Here is an 11,405-nt window from a genome sequence, read left to right on the forward strand (position 1 = left end):
TTTCTTGTAGTGTTGATCTCAGTTAAACAAGTAATATCCGCTTTCAACAAGTTTTTATCAGCTATCATTGATGTGAAATTTTTCTGAAGTGATTGTATATTGTGTGTGATGATATTAAAATGTGCATTGTATGTTTCTAACTGTGGAATTGATATTTGTAGTGGCGTATGTGTCCTTAATCTTTGCATTTCCTCATTAACTTGTGGATGTACTATAATTTTCCCCTCATCACAATTTTGGACATATATGTTTTCAATATGTTTTGCTCTGCTTAAAGCTACATAATGCAAATGATGAATTTTACTGTTATTAAAGTGTAAATAAAGTGGTTCTATAGTTTCACCTTGTGTCCAATGTATAGTTTGTGCCGATGCTTGGAGCAAAGGAAATTGTTTCCGTATAATCGTTATAAATTTCCTTGTATATTGAAAATGTCTAGCTATAGCATATATTGGTGTCCATGTTTTTTCTATTTGTGAATTATATAAGTGTTTATATTCCTGCCGTGTTGTTTTGCCTACACTCATATTGTCAAATGCTACCCAAACAATAAATCGTGTATTGTTAATTATTTCAACTAATTGCACTACACCAGTTGCGCCATTTGTTAATCCATCATTAACATTCACATTACAAGTTAAATCATAACGTAGTTGTAAAGCTATGTGTAATGTATGTGCAAGTCCCATTGTTTTTGTGGGATCCTTGGGCAATTGTCTAAGTATAGTTTTCTTAACATTTTCAGACTGATCTGAACTAACAGTATCGTTAGCTACTGTTATGTAAACTGGATATTGCTCGCTATGTTGCTCCAAAACTTGTCTGTTAATTTCATTTACTTCAACATTAGTAGACATAATATATGGTATTGTTTTTTAAAGACTCTCATTAGGTGGTATTTCCCTTTGCTTAATTTTTAAAATATCTTCCTGCGTATGTTTCCCCTCTCATAATCAGTTTGGTAGTTCTGCAAATTGAAGATCATCTTTTTGCCGCATAATCTTAGTTAGTTCAAATAGTTTGAAATGTTCTTGCCATAAGTTTTTACTTAAAGGGCCATACAACAGATTAGCGTCTTGAAAAATGTATCTGTCAAAAACTGGTTTCAATTGGTTGAAGTCGCTGAGAGGGCAAGATGGCCGCTGAGCTGTTGTGCTGAGAGGTCGCATTCTCCCTCTCTCGCAAAATGAACGGAAGAAGAACTTTGTGCCACCCATGAAGGAAGGATCTAATGGAAACCGGGCATTACTGGCTTGAAAGGATATCCTTCAAGAAGAAACTGCTACGGATTGGGCAGGTTTGGAGTCAGCTGAAAGAAGGACTCTTGTACTTTGCTAAAACGTGCCGGCATATGGCTCCCAAACCGCCCACACGAATGGTCAATCAAGAAAAAGAGAAGGAAAAGGTAAACGATAGAACCAGGAAACCCCCCGACACTCCGATGGCAATGAAGACAGGGGGAGCTGGTAGTGGGAAAGGGGATCCCCTGTCAGCAAGGAATACAGGCGCGATCAAGAAATTAATCCCTCCACCATCGGAAAAAAGCAAGAAGAATGACATGCGGAAACAGAACATGATCGGTAAAGTAACCAATACGGCGAGTAAAAGCATGTTACAGCCGGCGAAGGGAGACGAGCAAAAGGCTCGGGATACAATTATGCGTCAACCTACTATGGCAGAGATGCTAGCAGGGAAACCCTCGGAATCAGCGACGGAATCTGTAGCTGCAGGAAACCCGAGTATTCTCCACAATCCAGACGCTGATACCCCCGCTGCTGCTGGAAACGTCCTCGAGGACGTAACTGACATGGACACGGAAGACGCGAAGGTGGTTGCTAGGCAACGGGCTGAGTCAGCACGGAGAGAGGCACAGAAGGCTGAAACACCGCAGACAGACGGTGAACATGCAGGAGTTCGCGCTGAGGACGAAATACCAGCGGAAGATAGAGGTAAAGGGGTGAATGTCAGTGAAAAAGTGGAAGAAGTGGAAAAAGCGAATACAAGCACCAGGGGAGGCACTACAGCAGACATGCTTGGTACATTAATGCAGGTTGAGAAAGAAATCAATGAGTCCCGGAAAGTGACTGGCTCCTGGGGGAGCAGAGAAAGTATAGCAGGCTCTGCAAAAACAAGCCTCGAAGAGGGGATCAATGTAACTAAACAGCCCCATGGGGGAGACTGTACTTCCCTAGAAGGGGAGGGAGAGTTTTTCTCTGTAAATGAAGATTCTGAGTCATTGTCATCAGCAGAATCAAGTACAGAGGAAGATGAAGGTACAGAGTCAGGTATAAGCACCTCTGGTAAAGAGTCTACCATGAAAAAGAGGAAACACACTAAAGTAGAGAAACGTCTCCTATGGGATTACTCAGCAACTTCTCAAGTGTATCAGGAGGAAGACACGCATGCTAATATGACTGAGAGAGCCACAAGTGGCAATATCCCTCCCCCACAAGACCCTTTCCAGACTTTATTCTCAACGCTGAGGCAGATGCAACACGAAGCAAGAACAGAAAGCCGCAGAGCAAGGCAGGCGTCAAAGAAAATACAGAATAGCCTAAGGAAGGTCAATAAACTGTATGATGAGCTGGTTGATAGAGTTACAGAGGTGGAGGAGCGGACAGGGAAGCTCGAGGACGACGTGGGGAGTTGGCAATCATTTAAGACTGAACATGAGAAAATGGCAGAGGATATGTGCTGGAAGATGGAGGATTTTGAGAATCGGCAGAGGAGGAATAATGTCCGCCTTTTGGGTGTGGAGGAAGGGGCAGAAGGGCAGGATGTCAGGCAGTTCGTGATAAATCTTTTGAGTGGCGCATTCCCAGAGTCCCAGTGGCAGTGGGAAACAGAAATACAGAGGGCGCACAGGTTCCCTTTTGCATTAAAGAGGGTTGGAGAAGTAGGGGGAGCAGGTAGAGGTGGGCAAAAAAACCAGCCAAGGGCTATACTAGTCTATGTTGGGAACTTTTTGCTCAGGGAAGAGATCCTAGCTAAAGCAAGGCCAGAGAGTAGGAGAACTTTTGAGAATAATACTTTTTTTGCCAGGCCTGACTTCTGCCATTTCACTGTAGAGAGGAGGTGGAAGATGAGGCAGCTGATTGCACCATTTCAGGCTCTTGGTTTTGAGGCGTACTTACTTTACCCTGCTAGATTGAAGGTAATTGTTAGAGGGAAAACTTGGATGTTCAACTCAGAAATTAAAGCGGGGATCTTTCTAGAGGAAATGAAGAAACAAAAAGGAGCATGAGTACCCGGGGAGTATATAGGATATAGTGGGGTCAGTGGGTGACACGAAAAAGTAAATGGCTGGCTGAGAGAGGGAAGCGATTTGCACAACACAAGGCGGGCACACATAGGTCGGCTGACCTATTTGCCTGTGAAGGGGGGGGATGGGGGGGGATGAGCAGAGCAGGGGCGGCAAGGGAGGGGGGTGTGGGGGGGGAGAATAACAATTGTTTGATTATGATTTTGCACATTGTCATGTTTTTGGGATACAGAGGAGATATGCAGACTGGTTTGAGGCTGACAAAGTCTGCTTTTTGTGGTTGGTATCTACACATGTTAACACAATGGCATGTAGGATAGCGTCAATTAATGTGTGTGGCTTAAATGATTTGAATAAGAGAATGAGGGTAGCTGCATATCTAAAAACCCTGCGGTTGGATTTGGTATGTTTGCAGGAAACCCATATTGAGGCGAGTAAGATGTATCTTTTGGAACAACTTGGGTTCAGGGTATTGGCTAGTTCTAAACAAGAAACTAGGACCAGAGGAGTGGCAATCTTGGGTAGACACAGGGATATGGTAGTGGGGAAAATGAAGGAGGATAAATGGGGAAGATGGGCTATAGCGGAAATTTCCTTCCGGGGTCAGAAATTATCATTAGCCACAATCTATGGATCTACTGAAGACGATCCTGAGGTATTTCAGGTTCTTGATGCGGAGCTGGCTCAGTGGCCTGAACCCATAATCTGTTGTGGTGATTTTAACATACATGATTTAGAGAGTTCATTTACACAGATAGATGCAATTTATAGAGGGAGAAAAAGGAAGGTGTTCAGGGCTCTGGCTGATATGGTTATGAATAACTCTTTGATTGATCCTTGGATAAAACTACATCCTCATCTTGATGGAAGTACTTTTTTTTCGGCCCCACATAAAATATTGGTTAGGCTAGACTATTTCTTAATAACTAGTTGCTTGTTAGCTGGGACACAGATTGAGAAACTCCCAAGGGTGATTTCAGACCACAGCCCGGTAATACTTACCATCAAAAATAATTACTTGCAAAGAGCACCCGCACAATGGACGTTTGAGAGGGGACTCTTAAGAGATCTTGCATATAAGGAGCACATGTCAAAATGGATTAAAGGGTTTTGGGATATCAATAGGGGAACAGCAGCTATAGGAGTAGTTTGGGATGCATTTAAGGCGGGAATAAGGGGTGAAACATTGAGTTTTGTGCTGGGAAGACAAAAAAGAGAAAGGGAAAGGAGAGAGCTGATAGAGCATAAATTGTTAAGGGAGGAGGAGAATCTAAGTAGGTCAATAAGAAATAATAGTCCTTTAGAGGATTGTCTGCTTAGAATAATAGCATTAAAAGCAGAGGCAGTGGAAGGCCTGGCTAGTCAGGCGGTAGACAAATTTCTGTCTAACAAGGAAAAGACATATGAGCTTAGTGAGAAGGTAGGGCGGGTGTTGGCAGCTAGAACTAGGCAGAGAGCAGCTGAAGCAGGAGTAAAAGAAATACGGGATATACAGGGAAATCTGGTTATGGAAACTGATGCAGTAAGAGAGGTATTTAGGAAATTCTACGCAGATTTATATACTCCAGAAGAGGTATCAAACTTGGGGGAGATTGGGGAGTATTTGGATAACATACCCACTCCGGCGATTTCAGATGAGGATAAAGAAATACTGGATAGTCCAATACTGCTAACAGAGGTGGAGGAAGCTCTTGATAGCCTGCCGAAAGGCAAAGCAACAGGGCCAGACCAAATTCCGCTAGAATTTTATCAGATTTTTAAAAACGAACTCTTAGCAGATATGTGTATAATTATGCAACAAGCACAGGTAGGAGACCTTAGCCCAGAGTCTTGGGGGGGGGCTAATATAATAGTAATCTTAAAAAAAGGAAAGCCATCAGAAATGCCAGGATCGTATAGGCCAATTACGTTAATGAACTCGGATATCAAAGTATATTCCAAGATTTTAGCAAAGAGACTGGCAGGAGTAATTGAGCAGTTAGTGACCCCTATCCAGCACGGCTTTATACCTGGGAAAGGGACTACGCAGCACGTAAGAACTGTGATTACAGTATTTGATCACGCAGAAATATTAGGAGATCCTGTAGCAGCACTTTTCCTCGATGCCGAGAAGGCATTCGATAGGGTGGACTGGAAATATCTTTGGTGTGTAATGAGATGGTGTGGGTTGGGTGACTCCTTTATAAAAGCGATCCAGGTATTGTATAAGAATCCAGCAGCAAGGATAAGGGTGAATGGGGGGCTCTCAGATGAAGTAAAAATCGCCAGGGGGACCAGACAGGGATGCCCATCCTCTCCCCTATTGTTCGCATTATACCTGGAACCCCTACTACGTAGGTTGGAGGAGAATGTAAGGATACCTCCAATGAAAAGAAATGAAAATGTGGTGAAGTCCTTAGCCTATGCAGACGATGTGGCAATTTTAACTCCAAACCCTACTCTAGCTATAAAGGAGATAGAGTTAGAGGCTCAGAAATTTGGGAAACTATCAGGGTACAGCTTAAATAGAAGAAAGACCCAGATTATTAAGAATAGATATACTCCGTGCGCGGATAGTAGGGTGGTGGACTCAGCAGTATATCTAGGAGTAGCACTAACTGCAAGGTTGGAGAGAGTAGTAGAGATGAATCTGGATCCTCTAATAGGTAAAGTTAAAAAAGAACTTGAAAGAATGAATAACCTACACCTTTCCCTTATGGGATGCACAAACGTTGTTAAAATGTTAATCCTACCGAAATTCTTATATTTTTTTCGTACTATTCCTTTAGTTTTTGAAGCTAGATGGTTTAATTTAATAGAAAGGATACTGAACAGATTTATCTGGGCACATGGAAAGACTCGTAGAGCGTACAGGTACATGACTTTACCCAGAGAGAGGGGGGGCTGGGGAGCCCCTGACTTTAGGTTGTACCAGATGGCTGCTGCATTACAATACATGCAGGGAATAATCGGGGGTGGAGGAAGCGATACAAGGGTTGGGACCATGTCCACGGAAGTGTATGCTATTATACTGGGGGCGGAGGCAGAAAATAATTTGTTAAATAGAGTAGAATTTGGATACTATAAAAGAACAAGGTTTAAGACCATGATGGCAGCATCTAGAATATGGAATACATTCCTTAAAAGAATGGGAATGGGCAGATATAATAGGTATGTAAGGCTTTATAGAAACTGTTCCTTTCCGATAGAAATTTTTGGTGACTCAACAATGTTGGGATGGACACAGAAAGGGATAGAACAGATTGGGGATATAATGGATGGGGATGGGGTAATCCAGTTCTTAGATCTTTGTGCTAAATATGGGGTTGAGAGAAAGGATTTCTTCAAATACTTGCAGGTAAGGAGTTTTCTATCACACAAGCAAGGTGGTAGGGAGGGGTTTAATAAAAATGAGCTCTTGGAAAAGATAAAAGCAGGAGGGGATTGCACAATCAGATCCTTTTATGCAATACTAACCAAAGGGAAGATGGATGATTTGGAGAAAGTTAGCACTAAGTGGGTTGGAAAGTTGGGAGAGGATGCAGGAAGCTTTCAAGAATCACTAAATTTTGGATGTACCATTTTGCGCTCTGGACCCCTGCAATCGCAACACTACAAGACGCTATTTTCGCTGTATTACACCCCAGCTAGAATAGCTAAGTGGGGAGGGTCCACTGGAATTACTTGCCCACGGTGTAATGCAGCAGCTGCCGATATTATTCATATGTTTGCTACTTGCCCCCAGTTATATACCTTGATCCGAAGTATAGAAGATTTTATTAATAATACTCTTGATCTAAGAGTTAAACTAACATCTAGGATGATCTTGTTTGGAGTAGATAATCAAGTTGGATTGGACCACAAAGAATTTATGTTTGTAGCAACGGCAGTATTGAGATTAACAATTGCAAGAGTTTGGTTGGATAAGGTATCCCCTGATTTACAAGTATGGCTGTCAAATCTGCTAGCTAGCTATAATCTTGAGAGAGCTATATATGCTCGGAAGGGGAAGAGGGGAAGGAGACTTGGGTTGAAAATTTGGGAACCAATAAACAAATGGAAAGAGAGGATGGTACCGTAACTTGATGAATAGCAAAGGTTAGGTTGTTGATATATGATTTTGTGATATAAATGTATCTTAGATACTGTTTGTATTGTTTTGAAAAGCTTCAAACCAGTGATAATCTGTAAAATGTATAAAAAAAAAAAAAAAATTGTTTTGTAATTCAATGTGCAAGTTAACAAGAAAAAGGGGAAAAATAAAAATATATTTAAAATAAAAAAGGAATTTTGTGAACCAAAAAAAATAAAAATAAAAAAAAATAAAAAAAATCAATTGGTTGAAGTCACCTATAGCTAAAATAGAAATTCCTCCAAACGGTTCATTAGATGATTTTATTTCTTGTAGCCTGTTATGGATAAAATTGAATATATTTTGACCGACCATTGAAATTTCATCTATAATAACTACTTTTACATGCATCATTTCAATTTGAAGAGCAGTTCTATGTTCATGAGTTAGTGTGTTATAATTTAACGTTTGTGACACAGGTATTTTAAAAGTACTATGCAGTGTTTTCCCATTCATATTATGTGCTGCTTTGCCTGTTTGAGCTGTAAGTAAAATATAAATATTATCAGGATTTTCACCTGCCTTTGTGTTATAATAGCGTAGTAATGTTTGATATAGTGCAGTTATTAGAAAGCTTTTCCCAACACCAGCCCCTCCCGTGCAAAAAGTATAGCATGGAGTGCTTTTAGTTTTTAACCAATGCAAATGATGGTAAACAAAGTTTAGTTGTTCCTCAGTTACATTTTGCATAATATTTTGGTATTTATCATCAGCAAAATATAGTTTGTCAAGCTTTGTTCTTCTGTGATTGTTACAATTCCTAAATCTAATGACAAATCATATAGATGTTGTTGTTCTTTACTGTTGCCTTCAGCACATATAGTTTCTGACGGTATTAAAAAAGGTGATAGAGGAGGTGGTATTAGAATTTCCTTACTATGTTCATTAGTAAAGTTTGTAATCTCCCCATGATGATGGTTATAAATTTTAACTTGTGCATCAACAAAGTTTTTATTTTTCAGATACCTATCATAGTAAGTGTTCTTGTTTAATATTATTTTATGTTCTTCCCTCCATGGATAGTGCAGCAATAACATTTCTCGATAATAATCTTCAGGTTCATTGTTTTTGTTAAATCTGCAGAAGCGTATTATTTTGCACCGTGTTCGCTTACTTAAGGCATATTTTTTTGCGCTATCTCTATTTTCTCCCTCTTCTTCAGTACGTTCTATTTCTATTTCTTCCTCATCAGAGCTGTAAAAGTTTGTTTCTGCAAGTAAGTTTTCGCAATCATTTATTTCTCGGTTATAAATATTTTTCTTTAGATAGTTAAAATTTGCTGCATATTGAGCTAAAGTACATGCCTCCAATGTTTTTGGCCTCTTGCAGTGTTTTACAATAATATTTTCACATTGAATGTTAGTAGAAGTATCTGGCAAAGCCTTAATAGTTTCCATATCATGCATTAAATAAGTTCTTTTTTCCGGACGACTAGTATTAATAAATATAAATGACTGTGACATTTTCCTTAATGGAATTTGAAGAATGAGATATGCAGCTTCTTGAGCACTAATTTCTGTACAGTTGAGGAATTTGTTTCCTATGTGTTTAAGTTGGTCTTTGACATTACTATTGCTTTTAACCTCTTTAGGAGCTTGTGCAATGAGTTTGCTAATTCTTCTTTGTGATTTACTGATTTAGGAAATAATGTAGACAGCACAAGCATAAGCATCTAGTATGAACTGCAAGTCTATGTTTGCTCACCAAGCTTTTAAAATAGTATTATTATAGTATTTAATAAAGCATTCCCCTGGTGTTCTTTGTGAAAAATGTGTAGTTTTTTTCTAGCGTTGTTTGTATAGAAGTAATATATTCTTGATTACCCTCTTAATTACGTCTTACAATTCTCCAAAAGTAAGTGTATTAAAGGTAGTAGTATTCATTGCTTCATGGATAAGTTTTATATTCTCTTTCCATTACTTATCAGTGCTCTCAAGTGTTAATGATTCAGAAAAGGGGGTGGTAATGAACAGAGTGTCTGAATTAAGCAGACCGCTCTTACCCAGTCCAAAGATCAGGGCTTGATCCATCACCGTTTTTTAGCTCACTGCAGTGAGATAAATAACGGTGATGGATCAAGCCCTGATCTTTGGACTGGGTAAGAGTGGTCTGCTTAATTCAGACACTCTGTTCATCACCACCCCCTTTTCTGAATCGTTTTTGGCCACTATAGGTGTGGCAGGGTATACTCAGACATGAGTCCTTTTCTCACTGCACCATCAGGATTCAAGCAAGCCGGGCCGAAGACGGCTGAAATGCCAGAAACCGGTCCCCGGTAGCTTGTCTCCTTTCTGGTGAAGGATTGGCTTGGTAGTTTAGTCTGCCCTGTTCCCATGATGCACTGGGCCAGGGACAGACTGATTTGCAGTTTGTTCCCTACGGAGGCACTAGCGCAAAGACAGAAATACAGCGGCGTTCCTGACATTAACTAAGCCCACACCTTGCCGCACCCGCTTCGCGGGTGCCGCATCGCCTTGTTGGGTGCAGAGCAGCAGAGTAGGCGGAGACTCGAAGAAAGGCGGTACCGGGTGAGAGGCTTCAGCGGGGCTGCGAGTGTGCGGGGACTCCAACAACCAGGAGTCCCTGCGAGACCGACAGCCAGCTTCCGGTCCGCTCTCCCTGCTGGCCCGCCCCAGCCCACCTGAGGATATTACAAAACGTCCCTCACCTTTCCCTCTGTGGGTTTGCAGTTTGTTCCCTACGGAGGCACTAGCGCAAGGACAGAAATACAGCGGCGTTCCTGACATCAACTAAGCCCACACCTCGCCGCACCCGCTTTGCGGGTGCCGCATCGCGGGTGCCGCATCGCCTTGTTGGGTGCAGAGCAGCAGAGTCGGCGGAGACTCGAGGAAAGGCGGTACCGGGTGAGAGGCTTCAGCGGGGCTTCAAGTGTGCGGGGACTCCAACAACCAGGAGTCCCTGCGAGACCGACAGTCAGCTTCCGGTCCGCTCTCCCTGCTGGCCCGCCCCCCGCCCACCTGAGGATTTGCATATAGCCAGGTTCTGAGCTGGGATGGTGAAGTGAGATAAATAACGGTGATGGATCAAGCCCTGATCTTTGGACTGGGTAAGAGTGGTCTGCTTAATTCAGACACTCTGTTCATCACCACCCCCTTTTCTGAATCGTTTTTGGCCACTATAGGTGTGGCAGGGTATACTCAGACATGAGTCCCTTTCTCACTGCACCATCAGGATTCAAGCAAGCCAGGCCGAAGACGGCTGAAATGCCAGAAACCGGTCCCCGGTAGCTTGTCTCCTTTCTGGTGAAGAATTGGCTTGGTAGTTTAGTCTGCCCTGTTCCCATGATGCACAGGGCCAGGGACAGACTGATTTGCATATAGCCAGGTTCTGAGCTGGGATGGTGCAGTGAGATAAATAACGGTGATGGATCAAGCCCTGATCTTTGGACTGGGTAAGAGTGGTCTGCTTAATTCAGACACTTTGTTCATCACCACCCCCTTTTCTGAATCGCTCAAGTGTTAATGGCACTAGTATGAGAGTATTTGACATTGGATATTTTGGATATTGATATTTGCATGTTCTTTTATTTTTACGTCTGCAATTTTTAGTGTGGCCATGCCTTTGTAGAGTTATTAAAGGCTGTAAAAGTGTTTCATCTGACTTATTACATGTGATATATTTGTCAATAAAGCTATTGACTTCCTCTACTGGTGATACACCATATAGGGGTGCATTTTTTATCCTTAGTAATGCATGTATATGTGGTGAACCTCTCCGTTGAAATTCGAGTCTGTAGAAGTAGTCTACTATTTTCCCAATGGGATTTATTCCGTGCATTAAAACACAATTAAACAATTTCCTAACTTGATAGTCAAACTGCCTTGCACATGTAATAGGATCTTGTATTCATTTACATTTTGTTTCCCAAGACATGTTTGGGAATTCTTCCTCTGTGCATTCTTTTAAATTTTGAACTCACAGTAGTATATTTATTAAATGGTGCCATATTGTTTCAGCAGCAGATAAATTCTGAAAAATTGTTGGTATTCCAAGTTGTCTTATCATAGCAAA

Source organism: Lissotriton vulgaris, chromosome 6 (genome assembly GCF_964263255.1).
Source record: "Lissotriton vulgaris chromosome 6, aLisVul1.2, whole genome shotgun sequence".
NCBI classification, from domain to species: domain Eukaryota; kingdom Metazoa; phylum Chordata; class Amphibia; order Caudata; family Salamandridae; genus Lissotriton; species Lissotriton vulgaris.